At 37.4% G+C, this 9,344-nt stretch overlaps 1 protein-coding gene and 1 non-coding gene across 2 annotated transcripts in view; one reads left to right on the top strand and one right to left on the bottom strand.

Moving 5' to 3' along the window:
• KLHL1 (kelch like family member 1) overlaps positions 1-9,344 on the bottom strand; it is a 412,135-nt gene that overhangs the window by 390,384 nt on the left and 12,407 nt on the right. The window lies entirely within an intron of this gene.
• Positions 4,226-4,359, top strand: LOC115868484. Its single transcript, XR_004045618.1, has one exon. It is a non-coding gene; the product is annotated as a small nucleolar RNA SNORA22 (small nucleolar RNA).

The following is a 9,344-nucleotide window of genomic DNA, read 5'->3' as shown; positions in this document are numbered from 1 at the left end:
GCCTTCATCATTTTCAAAACTTTTTCTTTCTACTTGAGCCCTTGGTATCAGCGCTTTTTCCCTCCCTCCCCCAGGCTACCACCCTCCTGAACTCTTGATAATTTATAAATTATTATTATTCTCATATCTTACACAGTTCACTGTCTCCCTTCACCCACATTTCTGTTGTTCACCCCCTCGGGGGCGGGGATGTGTTACTTTGATCCTTGAAATCAGTTCCCCCCGCCCCGACCTTTCACCTTCATGAACCCTTGATAAATTATAAATTATTATCATTCCATATCTTACACAGTTCACTGTCTCCCTTCACCTACATTTATGTTGTTCATCCCCCTGGGGGCGGGGATGTGTTACTTTGATCCTTGAAATCAGTTCCCCTTTTCTCCCCCTTCTCCCCCCACCTGTCCCCTATGCTCATGGTATCAATTCATCCATTATTGTTCCTGATGCGTTTATCTATCCTGAATTCTGTGTGTAGTGAGCTCTTATCTGTACCAGTATGCATGCTCCGGTCTAGCCGGATATGTAAGGTAGAAAGAACTGGGGTCATGATAGTTGTGAGGAGAGAGCATTAAAGAACTATAGGATTGCTGTGCATTTCACCGGTGCTATACTGCACCCTGGCTGGCTTGTTCCTTCTTTGTGACTCTTCAGTGAGGGGATGTCCAATTATCATTTTTTTTAATTGTGTTTTTCATGAGAGTTTGCAGCGCATTCATACATGTTTTGTTTGGTGACATTGATTATAATCCTCACAAGGAAACAACACTTCCTAATTCCTCCCTATGCTTACCATTCCCTTAGATTTCCTTTTCATCCCATCCTGCCTTTGAACTTCGTCCTGGAGCAATTATTTCCCTTGGGATCTCTTGTTGCTGATGCTCGGCTCTGATGAAGGCCCACCTTCCTTACGGGTGAGTCTGCCACAGCTGAACGCTGAGTCACTGCACTGAGAGCAGTCTTTCTTAAAGAGTATTGGTTTATATTTTGTTTGTTAAGCAAACAAAAGTCAAGGACAGCAAAAATCATACAAAACAGAAAAATGGATCTTCATGTGCTGCAATCAGTCCTTAGGTTTCAGGTAATAGAGGGATGTAAAAGGCAATTTTCAGTGTAGGTTATCTTCCATAGGAAGAGGAGTTAGAGGAAAATTAGTTGCCACATTGCCTAATCTTAATGAGGATACAACATAACTCTAATTATTTAAGAAACAATTAACTAAATGAGATTACTTTTGTTGAAATCGCTAGCTTCAGGGCAAGATGATATTCTGAAATATACAGCAAGAGCTAGACCCGTAAATGTGCTGTTTAAACAAAGACTCTCAAGAGGTGTCTTGATGTTGTACTTCAAGAAATAGAACTCAGAAAGAGGATCAAATAATTAGTTTAAAGAGGGCCTAGGGTTCATATGTGTTTGCTTGCTATGTGTTTTATCTCCATTGTCATTATTGTTTTATTTCTTTACCCACCTACTTATTTATTTAATTGAAATGGCTCATGGATCATGTTGAGAACATTGTTGGGTTATGTACTTAAGGATCATTTGTTGCATGCTTAGCTAATAAAGTCCTGTATGAAAATTATCAAGCAAAGTACATACAGTGATATAAAAGCCAAGCTAGTGTTTTAATTAATAAAGAAAAAATAACATGCTACAAGCACTTTCAATCTAGTTTCATGACGCTGGCATTATGAATCATAGTACTAACATTGCTAACTCGGCTGTGAGAGTGCATAGTGTTTGTTAAAGCACCCAAGTTCCTTCAGATACTCTGCCAGAATTTCTTGATGACTATGTGTGTAAGATAGATATAAAGAATTGGCGGTCTTTTATAATTCATGAAGCTACCGACATAGATGAATTTAGAAACACAACTAAAGTAGCATGGCATTTTTTCTTCTAGTAATCTAGGCTTGATAAATGTGCCCTGCATGTTTTGACTGTGTCTTTATTACTTTATATCCTGAAGCACCAAAACAATAATCTCTCTTCACAGCAGTACAGCAAGAACGCTCCTTGGAAATGAGCATGACGACGCCTCAGCTCAGGCACATACTTTGGACAAATGATCAGATGAAGTTAGTTCCTACAAAAAGACACCACCAGTGCCCAAGGTGAGCAAGAAAGCAGAAAACCCTCAACGGGTTGGATTGACAGCGTGGTTGCAACAATCAGCTTCAAGGGCAATGATTGTGAGGATGGTACAGATAAGATTTAATCTATTGTATCTAGGGTATTTTGTTCTGTTGGACATAGAGATACCATGAACCAAAATTGACTAGACAGTACCTAGGACCGACAACAACCGTAATAATTTATGGATAGTTCATACATAGGTAAGTGTTTTCATATGATGTCCAATTCATAGGTATCATGCAGGACAAAATTGTACTGTTGATAATTTTCTTAAGTGATCGCATTTATAGGAACAGATTACCAGGTATTTTCTCCTGTAGAGCACCTGATGAATTCACACCACCTAAATTTTGATCAGCAGCATTTAATCCATTGAGCCAACAGACCTTTGATACTTGGGTATAATTTCAACTAATTGAAATAACTACATTCTATGCGGTAAACATTTTCTTTCCATTTTATTATTGGGGGTAATTAAATATTTGTTTTATTTGAGAATTAGGAACTAAATACTGATTTAATCAGGAAACTACCAGTTTCCTGAAATTTCATGGGCACTTCATAACAATAACGTAGTTCTAGTGACACAGTGGTATCCAGTTGGACTACAATCTGCATGGTCGGGAGTTTGAAACCACCAGCAACTCCACAAGAAAAAACTGGTCTTTCTACTGTGATAAATGTTAGAGTATCAGACACCCTCAGAAGGTCACGCTCAGTCAGCAAGGGTTCGATGACAGAGTTAATAACGCTGTATTATAACCAATTAAATTAATTACTCTGGCTTCCAGAAATGTCCCTTTAATTAATGTAAAGAAATAAAATTGTGTATACCCAGTGTGGTAGATATTGGAGATGAGAAATGGTGAAAAAAATTAAGAGATAATTGCTTACTATCTTAAAATGTTTTGATTTCCTGATTTGTGTATTATATTAGGTAGAATAGCTTTCTCACTCGTATTTTTTTCAGCAGAACACAGAGTTTCAATGTAAATAAATATCTACTAGATTAAATCATTTTTTCTTGAACCTATTATAAATGTTTGAGCTTAGCTTTGACAGACTATATCCAATATATTGAAAGATAATAGTTAATATTTTTGTAGCTATTGCTTCAATTTCTAATTTAAAAATTGTAATAGAAATATAAAAATTCCAGAACACAGATCTAAATCCAATAATTTTCAGGTGAGGAATGTAAAAAAAAATGACATTTGACCTTTCATATTTTTCTGACATTAAAAATACAGTTAAACATATGAACATTTATGTGGTCAATTTCAATTTTTGTTTATGAGGGAGTAACTAAAGAAAAAAAAGCCGATTAGTACACCCAGTGACATCACTTGGGAAGGTTCTCTCGGGTCACCGTGAACATTTTCATAAAAGCAGTTTTACTCAATCTTTGTTGTTTGTGATATTTAATTTAAGAGAACAGCATGTGACTGAAATTTTGTTTCCTGTTCAGGTACAATACCTCAGAAACTGTTGTGATGTTGAACTCAGCCTACAAGGACAGTGCGATGGGAAAAACTCAAGTGGATGAGTGGTTTCGGAAAAGGTGAAATGTTGATTGATGACAAACCTCTTTCTGAATGTCCATCAACTTCCCTAATGGCTGCGCATAGTGAATTTGAAGTTTGTTCCACCAGGTCAGACTGTTAATCAAGCTTTCTATTTAGAGTTCCAAAAAGATTGCATAACAGTGTGTGAGGAAAAAAAGCCTGAATTGTGAGAGATAGGGGGCTGGTTCTGCCACTATTACAATGCAGCTGCTCATGCAGCCATCTCAGTGCACCAGTTTTTGACAAAAAGCAACATGCCTCTCTTGCCCTATGCATCTTACCCACCTGACTTTGCTCCATGCAACTTTTTGTTTCTGCTAATTAAGAGGGACATGAAAGGACAGTGATTTTATAATGTAGAAGAGATGAAGAAAAAAATAAAGGAGATGCTGTCAGATAATCAAAGAGATGGGTTTGAAAACTGTTTCCAAAAATGGAATCACAGATTTGACAAATGGATCGATTGTAATATAGAGTACTTTGAAGGTGATAAGGTTGTCTGGTTAAAAAAAGTTAATACATTGCACAGTGAGCATCCAAGTGTGCTTCGTAGTTCCCTTGGCCTTGACACTGTGCTAGAGCAATGTCTGGTCTTTTCGTCTGCACTGAAAGGCACGTTCATCCTTTCAAATGTATTCAAAAGGCCAGCACACCTTTTTAAAAAATTTTAATGCATAGCTTTGAAAAAAATCTGTTTGGATTTGAGGGGTGGGTTGTGGGGGCTACCCCTTGTAGGTTAAAATGTGATCATGAAGAATACATTACTTTACCAGCTATTTTATGCATTGGATAGGACCTGAGTCATTCTACACAGTAAAATGCATTTATCCTTTTTACCCTTTCTTTGATTTTACACAACAGATATAAAATGATATCTTCTCCTTTTCCTACTGCTGAACTATGGTACGAACTACAAACTCACTGTTGTGGAGCTGGTTCTGAGTCAATGCAGCCCTACAGGACACGGTAGTACTACCCCTGCTGCTGTGGGTTTCTGAGACTCGACATCCTTACGTGAGTAGAAAGACTCCTCTTCATCCAGTGGAGAGCCTGGTAGTCTTGAACGGCTGACCTCACTATCATCTGCCCACCTCACAGCCCACTTAGTTACGAGGGCTCCTTTAATTCCTAGGGCTTTTATTTCTGTAAGATATTTTTCCAAATTCTGTAGTCCTGACAAAAGGCTTTTTTATGTTTCATTAAAGTAGATGTTGCCCAATTGTTTCCCATCCTTCTCCAAAATTGTAATATTTACATTTCTATAGCAGTACATGTCCTGCATTATTTCCTTCTCTAGATATTATGTCTGTGCAAACTTAGACCATCTCTCTCATGACTAATGCCTTTTAATGTCATGGCATAATTTCTATTTTAGAAATATTTTTCCAACTGAAAGGTATTAACATTTTCCATCATGAGTGCCACAATACTTTTTCAAGTGCCGTATGCATTTTGATAAAAAATAATTATATCATAAAACATATTTACTTATCATCTCCAGATTTGCCATTTCCCCTAACTTTGCCTGTAATATGTTAACATTTTTACCACATCTGATCCTTCATTTGCTATATCTTTGAACCCAACATCTAACATTTCTTCTGCTGTTACAGGAGAAGTTGCTGCTCCTGAAAAGATTTACAGCCTGGGAAATGCTGTGTAGGGTCAGCATGAGTCAGATTTGATTCAATAGCAGTGGGTATGAGAAGCTAGTAACACCAGTGACATTTATTAAAGAAAATATCGGCTCTACTTTATTGAAATATCTCCTTTGTTATATTTTGGTTCCATATATGTTGGTTCACTATGAGTTGGGACTTACTGGATGGCACCTAGCAACAACAGCACAGGTATTTCCATCTGTTGTCTGAAGAGTGATTGATCTCAAATTGTCTTTGTTGATGGACTACTTGGGGGAAGCAGATGTTTAAGCATTGGAAGGTTTATGGTTTTTTTCATTTATAATCATTTTATTAGGGGCTCATGCAACTCTTATCACAATCCATACACACATCAATTGTGTAAAGTGCATTTGTATATTCATTGCCCTCATCATTCTCAAAACATTTTCTCTCCACTTAAACCCCCAGTATTAGGTCCTCATTTTTCCCCTCCCTACCTCCTTCCCCCTCCCATAGAGTATTCATTTGTTCTGTTCAGATAACTGTCTAATTGTCTATGTCTAGTTCAGCATGGGCTTAATTAAGTGTTCTGGAATTTCCATTCTTTTCAATGTTATTCATAGTTTATTAAAATTTCAAATAGATATGTTACATGTATGAAAAAAATACATTTAGAAAGCATTTGAAATATTAGCTGTGAAGTCATATAGTATTATAAATTTCAATACATAACTGAAAAATAGTATTAAAATTCAAGTATAAAAATCACTGCTGTTTTAAATGTGTTAAGTAAAATAATTACATATAAATATTTTATATTTATTAAGACAACTATATAGCATGATGTTTAGTTCTTTCTATTGTGTAAAAATATATGCTTTTAGAGGTGATTTGAAGTAATTGATAGAATATAAAGACCTCAAAGGGGAGGAAGCCACCACTTTTCCATTTCTGTTGGGTTTAGACCTTAAGCAATATCCCTGTCCTCTGACTGATACTCTTGTACTAACAATGATGATCATCCACATCCTTGAAATAAACATCCAGGTGGTAAAGACAAAGCATTCTGACATCTCTGTGCAGAGATGATTACTACAAAACAGTTTCATTTTTCTTTATTTCTCATTTGCAGTCTAGACGAAGCAACAAAAGACTTAGTGTGAATGTTTCAGCAGCAAATTCTACAAGGCAAAGGTCAAAAATGACTATTTTGTTCCCAATGACAAATATTACTTCATCCGTATCATTTCCCTTTCTCTGCCTGATTTATTTATTTTTCTCACTATTTGTTTTTTCTCTATCACGGTGAGACTGTGCTATAAAATTGAGACAGCTGGTCATGTGCAGTAGCTGGTTCAGGGTTATACCCAACTCCATCTTGAATTTTTGGTTGGCTCTGGTTTTACTCTAGCAACAGTTAACCTTTTACAGACATACATCCAGGCGAATTTTCTCACTGAGCTCAAGCTAAGGATGTGAGGTGTATGATCCTGACAGCAGCATCTTATCCAAGATCTCTTAGCAATTATAGGAAAATACCCTCTGAGTTAACCTATTGTTAATGAGATGCCCTCAGCATAGAACCCATTGCAATTGATTACAAAGAACACTTTTAATTATCATTTGCTTACCCCCAATACTGATATAAGCAAAATTACTGCCCTTGAGTAGGTTCCTAGTAATAACCCTAGAGCCACTCATTTTTACAATATATATTGCCTTCAACCAATGTGTCCATATACCCACCTGAAATAAACCATATTGAGGTCAGCACTTCAAGATGACCTGCCTCCAACATCCACAATTAGTAGCTCACCACCCATAACATTATAACCCCAACCTCCTTAATTAGCTCCATAACTATCCCACTGTGGCTACTGCTCTCCAGAGGGCTGACTTTCCTTTTTGTAAGATTCAGCATTCCCTGACTCAAACTTTCCTCTCTTTTCACCAAATGTCTTAATTTTACTCAAGACAGTGTTAGTAGGTTTACTCTATGACATTCTTTGGCATTACAGGCAGGGTTAGAAAGAGCATTAGCCTCTGCCTTAGTGAGAAGTCATGGACCCCACACTCTGATCCCAACCCAGGGCCTGTGCAACCACGCACCTCCTCAAACTCTCAGGCTTCACTAGAACTGAGGACTCTTCAGTCGAGCATCTGCTATATTATGAAGATGCCTCTCAGGAGGATGTGTCCATCTATTTTTATTGCATGTCTTTTCTTATCTCAACTTCTGTGAATATTTAGAAACTATAGAATCAGATCTCTTTCAACTTTCTGGAGAATACCAAGAATTGTCTGCTCATAAAAAGAAGCAATGATTAAAGCCCCTGCTTTAATATTTTCCAATTATAACATATTGTTTTACTTCCCCTACACAGATGCTAGCTATTGTGCTATTGAGTTAAAAGCCATTGTTCAAGGCCATCCCTCTTACCTCTGAGTAGTCATGCAATTGCAAGGCTAGTTGAGATCACAACAAGAATAACTCTAGTGAGTTTGGGGGGTACTTTTGTCCTTTTTTCAGGGCTCACCATTCTAAATTCCAATTTCACTCAGCATCATTCAACCAGCAGCTTGACTTTTTGTGACGTTCATTTGGCTGCTATTAATATTTGATTGCATCTAACCTCTTTGCCTCAGCATGTTACTACCTCCACCTAATGATCATGATCATTCTCCCTATGATGGTTTAAAATGCTACTAAACAGATTTTATTTCCCCACTTTCAAATATTATGTAATCTTATTTGATGTCTTATTTAAACCCTATCCCTTATAGCTCTCATTTCCAGAGAGAACATATTGCGACCATACCCACATTAATTTAACCTGAGTGTGATCATTGCATAGTGGAACTAGAGGTATAGATTTGGAGTAGTCCATGATTTTGCTTTCCTACAGAAACACATGGGTTTATCTTCCTCTAGGACCCAAATTAAATATTGCCCCTTAGTGATAGACCACTTAGAAGCCCTTTTGCTCACTTCTACTGTTGCTTGGATTAAAATAAAGGCTATTTAGCTAATTAATCTCTAAAAGTTTAAATAAAGTAAAACAATCTAGTCAATGGAATAGCTAAACGCGTACCTTTCTAACCACTCACAATAAGAGATTCATGGGTATGACAAACTTACTTATAATTCTGAAGAAATTGTTATGTTCTCGTTATGTGCTGTCAAGTCTGTCCCAACTCAGAAACCCTACGTACAACAAAATGAAACAATGCCTCAAGCTCCACCATCCTCACAATTGTTCTTAAACTTGAGCCCATGGTTGCAGCCACTGTGTCAGTCTATCTTCTCAAGCATCTTTCTCTCTGTCACTGACCCCATACGTCACCTCACCTGATGTTCCTTTCCAGGAAGAGAGTTCTCCAAATAACACCTCCACAGTAGGTGAGTCAAAGTGCCCTCATCCTTGGTTCTAAGTATTCTGACTGTACCTCTTTAAAGCAGATTTGTTTGTTCTTTTGGCAATCCATTGTACTTTCAATGTTCTCTAGCATCATAATTTGAGTGCAGTGATTCTTCTTCACTCTTGCTTATTAGTGATTCTTCTTCACTCTTGCCAAATGTTCACATGATGAAAATGAAGGAGCACTTGCTATTACATCTGTAAACTGCTTCCCAGCAAAATTCAATCCAAATTAAATCTGTTTCACTCTTTAAATATCAGTGATTAGTTCCACTAGAAAACATTATGGGAACAGGACAGCTATCATCAAGCTTAACTATTAAATTATGGATCAAACCCAATAACAAACCTCTCCTGAAATGATGATTACATTTTCCCATTTCCCAACGCTTTTACTTGAAGAACAGCAAACTTCTATAAAAACTTAATTGTCTGGTCTGTGTGCTCACACAGGAGCAGATGACGGGGGAGGAGGAGAGACTGGAGCACATCCTGGCCTACCAGGCCTTGAGGACGATGACCCCAATTAGAGCAGCCAGTCCACAGAGAGGACTACATGGCCAGCCCCACTATGAGACATGATGCCCCTCACTGACCCA

This window comes from Echinops telfairi, unplaced genomic scaffold, assembly GCF_000313985.2.
Source record: "Echinops telfairi isolate 266 unplaced genomic scaffold, ASM31398v2 ScPeMD7_11;HRSCAF=52, whole genome shotgun sequence".
In the NCBI taxonomy this organism is placed as follows: domain Eukaryota; kingdom Metazoa; phylum Chordata; class Mammalia; order Afrosoricida; family Tenrecidae; genus Echinops; species Echinops telfairi.
The sequence above is the reverse complement of the archived record's forward strand: the minus strand, read 5'-3'. Positions and strand labels throughout refer to the sequence as shown.